General features: G+C 28.7%; 1 long non-coding RNA gene across 1 annotated transcript; it reads left to right on the top strand.

Annotated features, from left to right (window-relative positions):
• The first annotated feature begins 228 nt into the window (after positions 1-228).
• LOC136089248 (uncharacterized) lies at positions 229-8,620 on the top strand. The gene is made up of 4 exons (XR_010642893.1): positions 229-2,657; positions 3,184-3,255; positions 6,046-6,076; positions 8,409-8,620. It is a non-coding gene; the product is annotated as an uncharacterized LOC136089248 (long non-coding RNA).
• The last annotated feature ends 7,873 nt before the right edge of the window (positions 8,621-16,493 follow it).

Genomic DNA, 16,493 nt, shown 5'->3' with positions numbered 1-16,493 from the left:
TTGGGCTACTCAGCGCTGGAAATAATTGATCCACAACCTTTAAACGGTTGCCGATAAATTTAAATATTGAAAAGTAGTCGGTGTAATGATTTTCCGATAATCAAATTTAGTTTTCTTTATTTTCACCTAATTTTAAATTATCCAAAAGAAATGATAGTTTTTTTTAGCTGAAATAATATTACTATCTATTTGCTGTTCTTAAATTTAACTGTTTTAATGTAAATGTAACTTGAAAACTCTAAATCGAAATTGTATTGATTGTCTGAAATCAAGTTATTTGACTCAAGATGGAATGTTAGAAGTTTTTTGATTAAAGACTCAAAGACCTTGCTAATAATAATAAAAAAGACTGATTGGGCGGTAATTGGAAGGGTCAGAATGTTTTCCAGAGTTTTTGAAAATTGGAACAACAGATGTCATTTTCCAGCAGGCAGAAAAAGAAGAAGCAGTCAAGCACTTATTAAATAGTTTAGAGAGAATTCTAGTGAACAGTTTTGTAAGACTATGACAGAAATGTTATCTGGACCACAAGCCATAGAAGAGTCAAGGTATAACTTTAGCAACGGAAGCTGGAGTGATTTAAATGTCTAACAATGGGTTAACCTGTTTAATTGGAATGGAAGGAAGAGAATAACCATGAGATTTGAGAGTCGAATTAGAAGAAAAGTTCTTTTCAAATAGTTCTGCCTTATCTTTGGGAAAGGTGATAAGATCAGACCCATGAATAAGGGATGGAATGTTAGACCTATCTTTGTTAATGATTTTGTTGAAGATTTTCCAAAAGTTTCTAGAACCTAACTTTTGAGATAAGATATGAGATTTGGTGAACTAAAAATAACGGAGCTTACAACAATTTTGTGCAATAATAAATAGCTGTTTGTTCTCAAGAGAGTTATTCTTTTGAAAAAGATGGAAAAAATCATTATAACTAGATATAGCAGATGCACAAGAGGGCGAAAACCATTGAGTAAAATGAGGCTTGAATTCCGGCAAGAAGGAATTAGGGTTTCAAATCTTGCCTTAATCCAGAAGGTTACGTAGGAGGCGCATTTTTCAGCTGAGAGCAAAAAGACATCAGGCCAAGGACCGTTGCAAAGGAAATCACAAAATAGTGCAATGATAGGGTGAGTCCAAAAAGGAAGTACGAGATTAAAGATTTAAATAGATCATTGGATGATCAGAACTACCTAAAGGAGAGAAAGGAGAAATTGAACAACGTATGTAGCTTTGACAATGCACACCAAAAGCATTAACAGGGACACCATCCATTTGCAACATGGCACTGTTAATACTCTAATATTTTGCAGCTGTTGATGAAATCAGCCTCTCTGAGAGCTACCAAGGAGTTTGGGATACCTTACTTTCAGCTGGCCTCAGAACCATTAAACTGAGTTTTAAAGCTGTACCCTCATTAGGATGTAACAGAAATAGTTTCATAGCCACTAACAAGGAGGCAAAACAAAAAACCTATGAAAAGAGTCAAGCATTCATCATCCTAGACAGGAAGTAATGTAACACAGGTTTACATCTATGCCAGCCTAATAGATGAAGAAGGGGTTCCATGCTGGTTAGCAGAATTTTCCTTCTTACCCCTAAAGCCTTTGCCTAGCAAGCCTCCTGCAAGACAATAGCTGGATGCAGTTAACATCTGCCCAAGATGAGTATTTTTATTGAGATACCATTTCTAGTCTTTATTCAACCGAGAGCCCCAAAGCAGGGGATTTTTTAAGTCAGAAAGCAAGTAAAAGTAGGTTTGTTAAGTAAATTTGTTTCTCCTGGCCTCCTAAAAAAGCACACTTTACAAGGCAGCTGGGCATGAGGCAGATAATACTGGGTTACATAATACCACTAGCAGAGTGGTAGGATGATCCTGACCTAACCTGGACTAATTAAAAGGAGCTACTTTCTGCAAACAGTTCCTCAAAACATTGGGCATCAAGCAAAATACTAGAGAAAAGGGTGATCCTAGGTTTTATAGTTGAAGTGTCTAGTTAGTTAATGAGCTCACACTGCATCAAAACAGATTTAAACATTTAAACAGAACATTTAAACATTTAAACAGAACACATACAAACATAAAGTAACTCACGGAAGAACCAACCAGAGGTTGAAACAGAACACAAACATACATATAAACATAAACAGACAGAACGCAAACACACAAACAGCAACTTATGGGTGAGTATATATTACTATAGGCATGACGGATTTTAAATAGTACTGATGACACGAAGCAAACTTCTTTTAGCCTTTGCTTAGAAAGCAAATCCCACAAGGCAGCAGGAAATGAAGCAGGTTTCACTGGGTTACATGTTACCAGTAGCAGGATGATTATGAAGACTATACACCTGACTTGACCATGACAATGACCATGATTGTGAAGACTAAGATCGTGAACACCATGACCTGACCATGAAATGTAAACTAAAGATAGGTTTGGTCTCAGTACTATTTTTATTCTAATCATCAAAAACATTAAATTGCTAGCTTAATAATGTCAACTGTTTTACGAGGTTTTATAACTAAAAGTTTGTCTTGTAATTTTTTTGCTGATAAAATTTGGTCAGCCATAATTAATACTAGAAGATCAAAACATTATTTCTAAAAGTAGATGATCATTGATTGGACATTATTTCCAGCGCTGCCAATTTTCAGAGGTGAGTTCAGCTTTTTTACCAATTATAAGGCTATTATGGATAAAAAAAAAAATGGTTTTTACTAAAGTTATAATAAACATTATGCAGCTTTTAAAACATTAGGTTATTATTTATAAGCATATATATGTTTTATATACCGTTAAGGTTTTTTCTGTCAAATGTTTATTTTTTTGTTTTTCTGTCAAATATTTCTTATTTTTTGAAAAATTTTCTTAGGTTTTTAGTCATTAGTACTTACTAATAGGAAATAAATTACTTCTGTATAGCTTTCTTTTAGTGATATGTCTCATTTAGTATGTTTTTTAAATATCCAAACCAATGCAGTAATAATAAATGCTTTTTCTACTAAAAAAATATCCAATATTGCTAGTTCCTTGCTTGTTTTAATTATTTTTTTTGTTGTCATTTTTTGTTTGTTTATGTTATTTTTGTTGTTGCTATTGTTACAAACAAATATTCATATAAAACTAACCATTTTTTAATAGTTTACTGTGAATCGTAAACATTAATAAACACTTTTATATAGTTGAAGCCGATTATTGTTAGAAGTTTATTAGCAGAACTCACTGAGAATGATCGCGGTTTTCCAAGGATTGAGGTATTTTATTATTACATTCAATATTTAACAATGTTTTAATTTATGTTTTATTTGGTATTCACATTGAATTAATAAATTTAGGCAATTTTCAGGGGTGAATTCAGCTTTTTTTACTGATTATGAGACTATTATGGATGAAAACAAGATGATTGTTACCAAAGTTATAATAAACATTAAGTAGCTTTTAATGCATTATGGTATCATTTGAATACATAAATATTATTTATATATCATTAAAGTTAAAATATTTTTTTGAGGTTATTGTTTTTCCAGTCCATTTTTACATCCTTCTATGCCCTAATCATTTTATTTGTTATTAAATTGCCTATATACAAATGATGCTTTTGCAGAGACAGATACAGTAAAAGGATGAGACTTTGAATGGCGAGTCAAGCAAGAATAAGTTTTAGTTGATGAAATTAGAGTTGATAGCATCTTTGAGCAGCAACTAACGTAGCATTTGTTGAAAAAGCGAAAGAGATGCTACTTTATGATGATAAGAGAGAGGCTTAAGCTTGGGAGATAGAGGAGGTCTAACTACTTTTACAATGCATTTTTGGACCTTGTCTAGAAGAGAAAGACCATCATTAGAAGAACCAGCCTAAATATGACAACAGTATTCCAAAAAGCCATGATTAAGAAATTTGTAGAGAACAGAATTAGGAGTGAGAAAATAGCAAGCACAATAAGAGAAGCGACAGCTAAAACCATAAAACAAACCGTTAAAAAAGAAGATATTAAAATGCCTAAAATATAAGTCTAATGTACCTTAGCAGATGTTTAGGTACATTAATTAACTTGAATTTTATTATGGCCTATCTTCCATTCTTTAGCATCATTAACAAAAGTACATGAATTGATTAGTCGAGTATTTGTATTTAATGTTAGTTTTATAATTTTAACCAGATATTCTGATTTCAAAGACCTTATGTTCCATAAGGTGGTGTGTTAATAGAGAAAGCATGATAGACCTGCACTTTCCAGTTGGTCACAAACTTCGTAATATATTTATTCGAAATACCATTAAAATAAGCTACTCATGTATGCCAAACATCAAGTCCATCATTAGTTTCATAATCACAAGATATTATAAAGCCAAGATGAGGGAAAAACATGCAACTGTGTCAACAAATCCATCTGTCCCATGAACAATCAGTGCTTGTCGAAGAACATTGTTTATCAAGCGACCGTGTTGTCAAATAAACCTGACTACAAAGAAAAAGTATATTTTTGCTTATGTGAAACTCCATTTAAATTTCAGTATGCTAACAATCTAAAATCTTTTAACATTAATAAATATAAAAATGATACTGAGTTGTCTAAAGAAATTTAGGACATAAAAGACAAAATTTTTACACCCTCAATTAAGTGGAAATTTGTAAAACGTTGCAATCCTTATAAATTGAAAAATTTTGCAATCTTTGTTTATACGAAAAATTCCTTATTTTAACATATAAAGGTGATAACTTATTAAATGAATGAAATGAGTTGATTTCAAAATGCAGACACAAGAATAATTCCTCTTATCTTTTTTTGACACCAGTGATTAGTCAATTTTTTTTTTTTTCGTTGCTATCAAGTATGTCTTAGCGACATTAAATTGTAATTTTTAGCAGTTTTTTTTTGTTTTTGAATTTGTATTGAATGGCTGATGATTGCCGTATAGGCATGAAACTTAAAGTACCATAGAAAAAGTTGTTTTTTCTTCGTTAATATATATGTATGTATATATATATATATATATATATATATATATATATATATATATATATATATATATATATATATATATATATATATATATATATATATATATATAATAATTCCATCAGTATTAGCACTTTTAAACCAGTATAAGGAAGGTATTAGGTTTAAAAAACATATTTTTAATATTAAACAGTCTTAATAATTGTTATGAAGAGTTAAAATCCATTCTAAACCATGTTTGTCGGATCGTAGATAGCAAGTTTATTTCTTTCATGTTCCAATCAGCATGGTTTTTATTAAAGCATCTACATTTCATAAGAGTATAATTAAGTAAAAGTAATTTAGTATATTAAGTAAGTCTGCACCATTATAGGATCTTAATCAAAACACAAAATATTTGTAATCTCCACCTTTCAGTGTCATAAAGCAACTCTTAAAACTCTGTTAAAAACAACTGCTAAAACTCTTGTTTTATGACAAGTTACCGGAGGCCAAGGCTACTGCTATTGAAATAGTGAAGGAGTGTCACAAAGTCTGACATGCTTTATTGGTGTTATGGTGTATATGTTTAAGGGTTTTTTAAGAAAGCAAGTTTTTCAAATAACTATTTAATAACTATTTCATATTTTAAACTTAATAAATTTATTTCTTAAACTTAATAAGTTATTTAATTTCATATATTTGCATACATAAAAAAGGCGTTTTTTTGTTGTAATATTGTAATTTAAAGGAGTATAAATTTATGAGAAAAATAAATTTACATAAATTTGTGTAAGTTTTTACTTAAGTTTTTTTTGAAAAGTTAATGTTTTTAACATACATTACCAAATCACAATATATTATATAAGTTGTTATATACTATATTTTCTATAATATAGTTTTAATTTGTATACAATTACAACCTAAGTTTTAATTTCTTTGCCAAAAAAATGTTGGTATAGAATTTAATAAAAAAAACAAATTAATGTTTTTTGTATTAAATTCTGTCAGTGTAACATGTAAACAAATAAATTGTGTGCAATGTTTTTGTTTACATTTTACACTGAATACTTTTACATTTATGGAATTTATTTTTTTATTTAGGAAAGATTAAGCATTGAAGCAGTCGATCAGGGTAGGTTTGTACTAAGTATTTATTTTTTGTTATTTACCTGATCTTTTTCAATTGATAGTTTTTATAAATAAATTTGTATTATAATACAAACAGAACCTTAATCCTTCATTTTTCCTAAATCGACTGATAAATATGTCGAACATACAAGAAGTGTACATACATCGACTGGCAAATAGGTTTAACATGCAAGGAGTGCTGCTACTTTGACTGAGGATTTTGGTTTGGGCGGGCAATCTATTAATTTCAAAGCGATTATTTTTAAAAAAAAAAATTTTCTTAGGGGATATTTTTCACTGGCATTTTTTCAGAGGGATTTTTTCCTAGAACCATATATATATGAATATATATATATATATATATATATATATATATATATATATATATATATATATATATATATATATATATATATATATATATATATATATATATATATATATATATGTATATGTATATATATATATTATTTGTGTATTTATATGTATATATATACAAATCTGGTGTCTTCAACATTTATTATTATTTATTGTTATTATTTATTAAGTTTAATTTGTTAATATTAAGCTTATTATTTGTTAAGTAATCGATAAAAAAACTTTTATTTTGCAAGTTCTTTACATAAATAACCCAAAATATTGACTGAAAAAATTAAAAAATAACAATTGGTTTAAATCGATAATGATGTTTCAGTCTCTATTTAGATAGTGATTTGTTTGTGCCTATTTGTGATTATCAAATGAAGAAATGGAAGAAACATTTTCTTCCATTTCTTATAATATAAGAAATGGAAGAAACATTTTCTTCCATTTTTTATACTCTTCTGGGCATAATTTTGATACAATTTTCTTTAATTTTTTAAAATTTGCAATTATGATTCCATGATTAAGGATTGCTTCTATCAAAACAGTTTTCTTTGTGATATATGTTTCTTTGTGTTCTTCTTAATATTAGAATAATGTCCTTCATGTATGGGCGTTTTGCCCCAACTCACATAATATTCCTTTCTCAGGAGGTCTAATTTCCTCTAGTAACTAGAAAAATCATTATGATCCAGTTTTAACTATATAAATATCCAGTTTGTAAGTAATTTGTGTGCTTGAGTGCAAGAACTTTTTAGTTAGTGTTCCTTAACTACGTAGTTAAATAGTTATGAATGAGTATTGAATGAGGTCAATTTAACTAGAGTGAAAGTGACCATGGAGGAATTTCTTAACTGCTTTTTTAACGATTTTATGTGAGTGAGATAAGAAGCAATTACTCCTAGTTAGGGCCGCCGAGAGTCGTCACGTTGCCTGGGACAGCAACTTTGATTGGCTCCATTATTTATCAATATTTCCTCACATTATAGATGAAGGACTTTTTTTTTTTGGTAACTTCATTTCATTTGGCACCCCTTAGATATCTGACACCTGGAACAAACTGTCCCTTCCTTCTCCGCCACCCCTTTCGGCGGCCCTTCTACTAGTTTTACATGACTGGATTTGAAAGACTTCACTTTAGATCTAAAAATCAATCAAATCTCAATTAATTATAAGTTAAAACAATTTGATAAATTAACGCAAAATAATATAAAAAAAGAGGCATGTAAGAAATTAATCAATGACAATCTAAAAAAGTGACTCAATTTAAACGTGTGAAAAATTTTAAATAAAATTTGCCAAAAATTTTCATTTTGGCGTATGCGTGATTTTTATATTTGCCATTACAAAAGTAAATAAGAAAAAAATTAATTTTAATCAACAATACCTATAGATAGATTATGGTGTTGTATTCATGTAGCGTATGACTTATTTTGAATTAAATAAATAAATACATTTACACTTTAAATTTTTAATTTATGCAATCAAATGAATATATATATTTTTAATTTACACTTTTATGAGTCACTGTTTTAAGCTGATTAGGTTGATCATCTTCAAGCTCAATCGCTAAAATTCAATCAGCTATAATCCCTACAGTAGAGTGTAAAAACATGTTCAAATAAAACAATACGATTAGGTTGTTTAAATAAGATATATTTAAAACAGATTTAGTGTGAACTTAGTTTCGAATTGTTTGAAATTTATACTAATTTCATTATTATTAAATGCTGAAAATCGGTTTTTATTACTACTGTCAGTGACGGATCCAGGAATTTTTGGTGGGGGAATGTTGAAATATTTTTGTATTTTGTATCACATTTGCGTCTCCTAAAAAAGAAAACCTCGTTTCTAAGATTTTTTAAAATTTTCAAGTTCTGGTGGGGGGATCCGTCACTGACTACTATAAATATGTTTTAGTAATATAACTTCTGTTATTACAACAAATGTTATCTATTATCTATCTTATTTAGATCCCCCATTTTCATGGTGTATGGTGCCTGCACGATCAAATGTGTTGCGAAATTTAAACTTACTATTAAATTAATTGTTGCGTACACGCAATAATTAATTTAATGATAAGTTTAAGTATATTAATGTTATTTATATATTTATATGTTGTCTTTTTGCAATACGAAAGTTTGTATTTAATATATTTTTGTAGTACAAAAGTGCTATTGTTAAAGAGTGTTTTTAATGGAAGAATATATAGCTTTATTTACACAAATCCAATAGTGTGCAAATTAGTTAAGGTTTCCCGAATAAATAATGAAAATTAATAGAAGTATTGTAAGCAAGCTTTAATAATATCTAAGACCTAACTCTTTTGGATTATGATAAATTTTAAGTACGGAAATTGTTTGGATACTAGTTTTCTATATAGGTTTTAAGTTTTTAAAACTTCACATAAAATTTGCATCCTTTATTAATTATACATTAAAAAGTAAAATAAAAAAAATAGCCGCCATTTTGATTAAACAAAAGCAATTTAACGTTATGTGTGAAGTTTACTTCACTAATAAAAAAGGATATCATAAAATTGGGACTCCTTTCGTCCCTATAAATTTTAAAACAAAATCTTTATTAATTTAAGCATTTTTATTAAAATTTTTCGCGTGAATTACATTTTTCTGTGTTTGAATATCATTCAGTAGCTTTTTGGGTACTAGAAAATTCATAGGCGCCCGCTTTTGGCAACCTTTTAGACTTGTAAATGATATTTATTTTGTGAAGTGAAGGAAAACTGGTGAAAGCAAATAAATCTTATAGATATTATGCATAATGAGTGTTTATAAGTGAAAAAGAATTAAAATCGAAAATTTAAATTACTGAAAACAAAATGTTAAAAATAAAAAATTCTAAGTTAAAAAAATTTCAGTAAAGAATTTCTTTATAAACTATATTGTCGGTAAAGTGTTTTTGATAAAATTTGTTAAAGTTATCACTAAACTTGTTAAAGTTGTTTAAAACCTCATTAAACCTCTCCTAACCGAAATCCTAAGGTGATGAATGTACGCTCACTGCTCCAATGGCTAAATCCGCTGATGTATGTGATGCATCTATGGCTAAACACCTTATCAAGTATATGTTTACTCTACCACACAGAGACATTTTACATTTGAAAAATATACAAGTTCAATTTAAAGAAAAATTTATTTCTACTTTTATCACGTATATAATACTATGACAGTAACACTTCCAGAGATAAAAAAAGTTAAAAAAAAAAAGTTTAGAGAATTTAAAAAAGAAACTGAACTAATGTTTCGTAAGCAAGAGAAAACTGTTATTGATATTATAGGCGCTAATATAAAGATAATTAACGAAAGATTGGACAAAGCAGAGTTAAACATAAATTAAACTTACAAAGGAATTGGAAGATATTAAAGAAAGTCTAAACTACAACAAAGAACTAGTTGACAAAAAATTCATAGAAACAAACTACTAGATAAAAAATTTGAACATACAAATATACATACACATTCTTCTGGGAAAAACTTGGACTGAAAAATATCGAAATCGAGCGTGCCCACCGCACTGGATTGAAGGAAAATGGACGACCGAGAACAATAGTACTTAACTTACAGAAATACAAAGATAAATAAGAATCTTGAAAGAATCTCGTCGACTGAAAGGCACGATTTCCTTCAATAACGAAGACTTTTCTCGTGAGGCCATTGGTTTTCGGAAAAAGTTATTTGCGGAAGTAAAACTAAGACGCTCACACGGTAAAAATGTAACGGTAAGATATGACAAAATTATCTATCTGGATATTAATTCTAAGTATTATCAAATAACTGGTTTTGCACTCTTAAAAAGCAATCTTTTGTGTTTTTGTTTTTCAATTCATTATCGTGGCTATGATTAATAACTTTGAATCCTTTGTTTTAATTTGAAAATTTTGAAAATTTACAAATTTGTTTTTTTTTCATAAACTTATTGTTATTGTATAATTTTATAAAATTCATTGTTTCAAAAATATGCATTTTATCATCGTAGTATTTGGGTATTCTTTAAGTATTTCAACAAAAAAAAAATAATAATAATAATGACCCATAAGGAAAAATGCACATCTTTTATTCAAATTTTTAAGAATCGCGGATTTTTTTTAAAACGTAATAAAACGCTCAAGTTGTTATAAGTTACTTTTACTTACATTACTTTTGTGAAACAACAAAAGTAGATGTTTTCCGAGTTAGCTTGTCTTTTAAACTTGTGTTTAACTTATTTCTAGCTTTTGCTTCTCTCAACTACGATGTAAAATATTCACAAAATACATTTTGAGGACTCTTTTTTTTTAATTTTTAAGAAATTGTACTTTTTACGGATTCACACCTTCTCCTCCCTCATTTTTTAATTTATTGATTTATAAAGTCAAAAGTGCCCTAAAAAGGTTGTGGCGAGTGATTCTCAAGTCTTAAAAGCACTTATTTAAACATAGCGGCGGAATTTATGACCTCGATATCATTAGTTTTTTATTTTTATTGCTAACTATTTTGTTAAATAGTTCTAGTAAGCAAAAAATTTTCTTTACTTTTTGCCTTTCATTAATCAACAACGTCTTTAAATCAAGAAAAATTGTAAAATACTGTAAATATTCAATCAAATCATTTTATATATAATTTTGTATATTATATATAATTTTACATATATATTATATATAATTTTACAGTAAATATACATTATATAATTTAGAGTTTTCAGTAACTTGTAGGCCAATTTAATAGATATTGACAAATGTATTATCCCCTTTAAGGTTGGGGGTGCAAGTTATGTTAAGTCTTAAACAAAACTCTCTTTGGAAATGAACATCAATATGCTTAGCAGATAACAGGATAACAAAGTTTTGGAAAGTTTTGAAATCAAAGTATCATAGTTGCTACTTAAAGTTACAATAAAAAAAACCCAACAAAAAAAAGTGTTTTTCAAAGGGGGTTTTCTAAAATTTTTATAATCTGCTTAACAATATTTTACCATAAAATTGTCCATTACAATTGCCAAAATAAGACGTAAAGATTTACCCATTAATTAGAAAATAACTTTCCGGAAAATCTCGGAACTTTTCCGGTAAATGTTCTAAATGAGACTAGCCTTAAATTATTTAAAGACCAACTATCATTACTGCACTGAAAAGACGTAAATTTTGATGATAACGCAAATAATATTTATAAAACTGTTTTCAAAACATTTTTTTCTATTTTTGAAGTTAACATCCCAATCAAAGAAAAACAATAACAAGTAAGAATATCAATACATAAGGATTATTAGTGGGGGCTCTAAGCATAGAAATAGTTCAAATTGTGATACCAGCATAAAACTTGGCAAAATTGTTGTTAATAACTATACAAATTGATATAGAAAAGGACCCCACTTGTCAATGTCTTAGGTTTTGAGTTATAAAGTCTTCTATTTTTAGTGAAATGGGCTTAAAGAATTTCATTTTATAAAGAGGGGGTATTAAGTATAAATAATTCAAATTGTTATACCAGCTTGAAAATTTCAGGAAATCGTCTAAAAAGTAAAAGAATTCAAAAAAATATATATTTTTAGAACCTCGTTCTAAAAATTTTTTTTTTTGGTCCTGGGGCAAACCCCAAGTTCGAACCTCTTTAATTTATATAGTGAGAGCCAATAAGTTCAAATAGTTCAAATTGTTATACCGTTTTAAAACTTTCAGTAAATTCTCTATGATTTAAAAAATTCAAAAAAAAAAAAGACTGTTTTAAAAATATTTGTTTGGTCCTGGGGCGACTCCCAAGTCAAAACCCCTTTATTTTATATAGTGGGGGCAATAAGTTTAAATAGTTCAAATTGTGATACACGGTTGAAATTTGTCTAAGAACTAAAAGAATTCGAAAAAAAAAAAAAGACACCGTTTTAAGAATATTTCTTCGATCCTAGGGGGACCCCCGAGTTGACTGTAAAAAAATATACAATCTTCAAAACTGACTTTTTAAGGTTGAATTAAAAGCAGAATTTAAAGAAGAATTAACTTCAAGTAAACAAATATATCATATTATGTAGAAGAATAAGGCTAAAGATATAAAATAAAATAAGGGTGGATAACAGATTTATTCTATGGATGAATATTGGATTTGAACAAAACTAGTTTTTTAAGGTTAGCTCAAATTTCTTCTAAACACTGACCAGAACACTCGCATAACTCCGTGCAGCCTAATCCTGAACGTTTGCATTTGCATTGTGTTCTGCAACTTTTCTTGCATCTACATTTTATCAACTCAACGCATGATTTTGATGCTTCGGGTAGAGTCATTCATAAAGGTGTCATTGCGTTATTTATTTTCTTCCAACGTCCGGTAAAATCTGTTGTGGCACCAAGGATTGTCCCCATATTATACTTAATAAATATTTAAACATAAAGGTTTTTTATTGGAATTTATTTTATAAGTCCATTTAACTATTAAAAAAAAAACCTTCCTTGAAATACAGCTCTTTTCAAATGCTGAAAAAGTGCATCTTTTGTTGGTGGTAACCCCTCGCTCTGCCGTGACTTTTTAGTGAAAAGCATTCTTCTGCATATGGCGAGGTCATTAGTGGAACTTGTCTTATCGTAAAGTAAAATAACGTAGCGCTCAAACTGCAGAAATACATCAGTTGAAATAACTCTAGTATTTGGAGATGACAAGCTAAATAATAAAAAAAAGAGCAGTCTACAAAAACGTATTTTTAAAATTTAAGCAGCTTGCAAATCTAAAATTATTGCCTTTTTATAACTATATAAACATAAGTTACCTGCATAATGCTCTTATAATTTCTTCATCTCCATTGTTCCAGAGATTCCAAGCAAGTTTTTTACCCCGCCCTGCAAAGGAAGACACGGATTTCACAGCCAGTGAATGCAAACCACAATGAAGCAGCTTGTGCTTTTTCACCTAACTTTTGAGCATAATAATGTATGGGAAGCCAACGTTTCAGTTTTCCAACTCCAAACTCTATCCAAAGTTGCTTGATACCCGTTAATTGTTTAAAAACGGAAATTGAGATTGCAACAATATCTGTGTCAACTGTCTAAATACAATCACTTTGGTGCCCATTGTCAACAGCGTTTTTAACGTGTAGCAAAATCCGAGTGTCAGCTTCCTCGTGGTTACAAAGTGAAATAGATTTTTCGTTAAAATATTTGGAATTAGATAAAACAGTTTTATCACACGTTGTTACTAAAAGTAAGTCAAATGTCGGTACTTGTACAAAGTTTGTTGCAAGCATTTTAAACAACTCATTTTTATTTTCATCCAATCGTAAGAACTGTGACCAATTTTTGCAAATAGGAGTTGAATCAGAAACACACACTCTAACTCCATTACCACGACTATCCCAGGTCTGGGTTTTTAAACTACATTCAAAATAACGGTACACTAACTCCAAGCTTTGCTAAACTATTTACAATGCCTTTCTTTCTTGTTTTGGAATGTATATTTAAACCAACATATGATGAAAAAGGTGGAATTCTATCTTTTTTATGACGTTTATATTTTCCTTCTTATTTGGTTGGAACTATGTTTTTTAAACAATTGTAAAATATGAGTTGAGAAATAGTAGATGCAACTTTACTATGTGCTGAATCAATGTTAACATCTTTTACTTTTTTTCCATATAACATCATTCTAAAAAAGCTTTTTAATGAGTTTAGGATTAGTTCACCATCTAAATCATTCAAAAATATTGGAATATTATCATTATTTAGGACTTTAAAAATTTGGTTTCGCAAAATAGTTGCTGCTTTTACCAAACATAAACCCTCTTCCTCGTTTGTTAAATAACAAGCATCAGAAATAGCAGTTCCCAGGTTTGCCTTAAATATCAGCAAAACTTCTCTACCTTTTTTAAATTCTCCTAATTCTGGTACTAAAATTTTTTCTTTTAGTCTTGTTTTGTTTTCACATATTGAATTTATATCATAACTCTTTAAACGATTGCAAAATAATTGGTATAGTCCTGAAAGTTGAAACACAGGAATAGTTGATTCATCTTCATAGCACTGATAGATATATTCCACTATCTCTCCTAGGACAATCCCGTAAACAACGTTGTTATCACTTTTAATTACTGGTTGGTCTTTCTGTAACAAACGCAAGCGGTTATATAACTGATAATGAGCCTCAGTAGCTACCAGATCACCTTCACTCAGCTTTGCAAGTAATTTAGCATCTGATAGAAATTCAGCACAACTGCGAACCTTTTTATCTAGTTCAAGAGTCATCACTTGACTTAGATTTTTATCATCCACTTTCTCACACAAGAAACAATTTTCTCGATAGTTGTTGGCCTGAAATTTTGACCTTGTACCATGGCTAGGAATTGGTAGTTCTTCTGTCATGTCTAATGTTTTTCTTCGTTTAGATGCTCTCTGGTAGTGATAGTTATCAAAATTTGTATAACATTTTTTGTGATATACCGCATTGTTGTTGCAAAGCTGTTGCAGCAAATCTTCGCATTGGAGTCTGGAAGTTAAATCAGCTGACAAACTACCTGTATAAAATAAATCTCGAAAATCTGGTTCAATACTAGGGAAAGTATGAAAGCAAAACATGATTATACCTAAGATCAACTAACCTATCCTCTCTTAAAAACAACCGCCAAAAAAGATGTATTTATTTTATAGCAATATATAAAATATATTGCTATAAAATAAATATATTGCTATAAAATAAATATATTGCTATAAAATAAATATATTGCTATAAAATAAATATATTGCTATAAAATAAATATATTGCTATAAAATAAATATATTGCTATAAAATAAATATATTGCTATAAAATAAATATATTGCTATAAAATAAATATATTGCTATAAAATAAATATATTGTTATAAAATCAAACCCATTTCTTGGAACTTCTAGATTACTAAGTAATGTCTTATAACCAGTGTCTCTTGGTAGCTTTTTGGATTTAGAAGGATTAACAATGTCGCAACTATTTGATGATAGCTCTTGACATATGAAGCATTTATCCCACTCAATGGCATTATTTGTTGTTGTTGGTAATTCATAACAAGTTACAGCATTTACAAATTTAAAACTCTTCTGAGACATTTACTATTAAATTTTAAGGGCTATTCTTTTATATTGATTTTTATAGGTCTCACTTATTTTGAATAAATATAGTAAAATAACAGTAAAAGACATCTAAAAGTAGCAAGCCTAATATAGATTTATTGTCGTCAATAAATGCTAGTAAATAGTTTAAAATTTTAAAAACAAACATATCAATCTCTTTGGTAAACTATAATTGCTACGGAAATACCAAAAAACCTAATGCATGAGGTTTATGCTCATTAAAGTTACTTATTTTGAAAGATACATTTACTTATGAACAAAAAACAACTAATTTTTTTGTTTACATACACTGTTTGCACTAACCTAAACAATTTATTATATTCTGTTTGTTTTAAAACTTTTGCAGTATGACCACGCGCATAATTTCTGTCTTTATTTCAAGCCGATTTTACACTATAAAATGAAGTTTTTTAAGTCCATTTTAAAAAAAAAATAATCTCTACAACTCAAAACCTAAGACATTTACAAGTGGGGTCCTTTTCTAAATCAATTTGTATAGTTATTAATAACAGTTTCGCCAAGTTTCATGCTGGTATCACATTTTGAACTATTTTGCTAAATATTTATGCTTAGAGCCCCCACTATATCTAAGGTTTTAAAAAATCATTCATAATAAAACAAAACTTACATATAAATTTTTTAAAACAAAAATTGCTACAAGCGAAAAAATTTGTAAGAACTACAAAACCTGTTTGAAAAAATTCGCAAAAACCTGAAGAAAAATTGTTACTCCCAATTATTCAATACATTTAAAAACGACTCAAAGCGCACGTGGCAAATAATAAAAGAAACTATCGGCAAAAAAAAAAAAAAAACATGCTCTAGTTTCCTCCCCCATATGTTTCTTTTTTGTATATATATATTTCGCCGTTTAAACATTACTACAATACCAAAATGTATAAATAAATGTTTACATGGTCGGGACAAAAAGAATACAACAGTAGCCTTATCACTAAGTCCCGTAGTTTACATCGTATTT

This window comes from Hydra vulgaris, chromosome 13 (genome assembly GCF_038396675.1).
Source record: "Hydra vulgaris chromosome 13, alternate assembly HydraT2T_AEP".
NCBI lineage: Eukaryota > Metazoa > Cnidaria > Hydrozoa > Anthoathecata > Hydridae > Hydra > Hydra vulgaris.
Note: the sequence above shows the minus strand (reverse complement) of the source record. Positions and strands in the feature narration are given on the sequence as shown.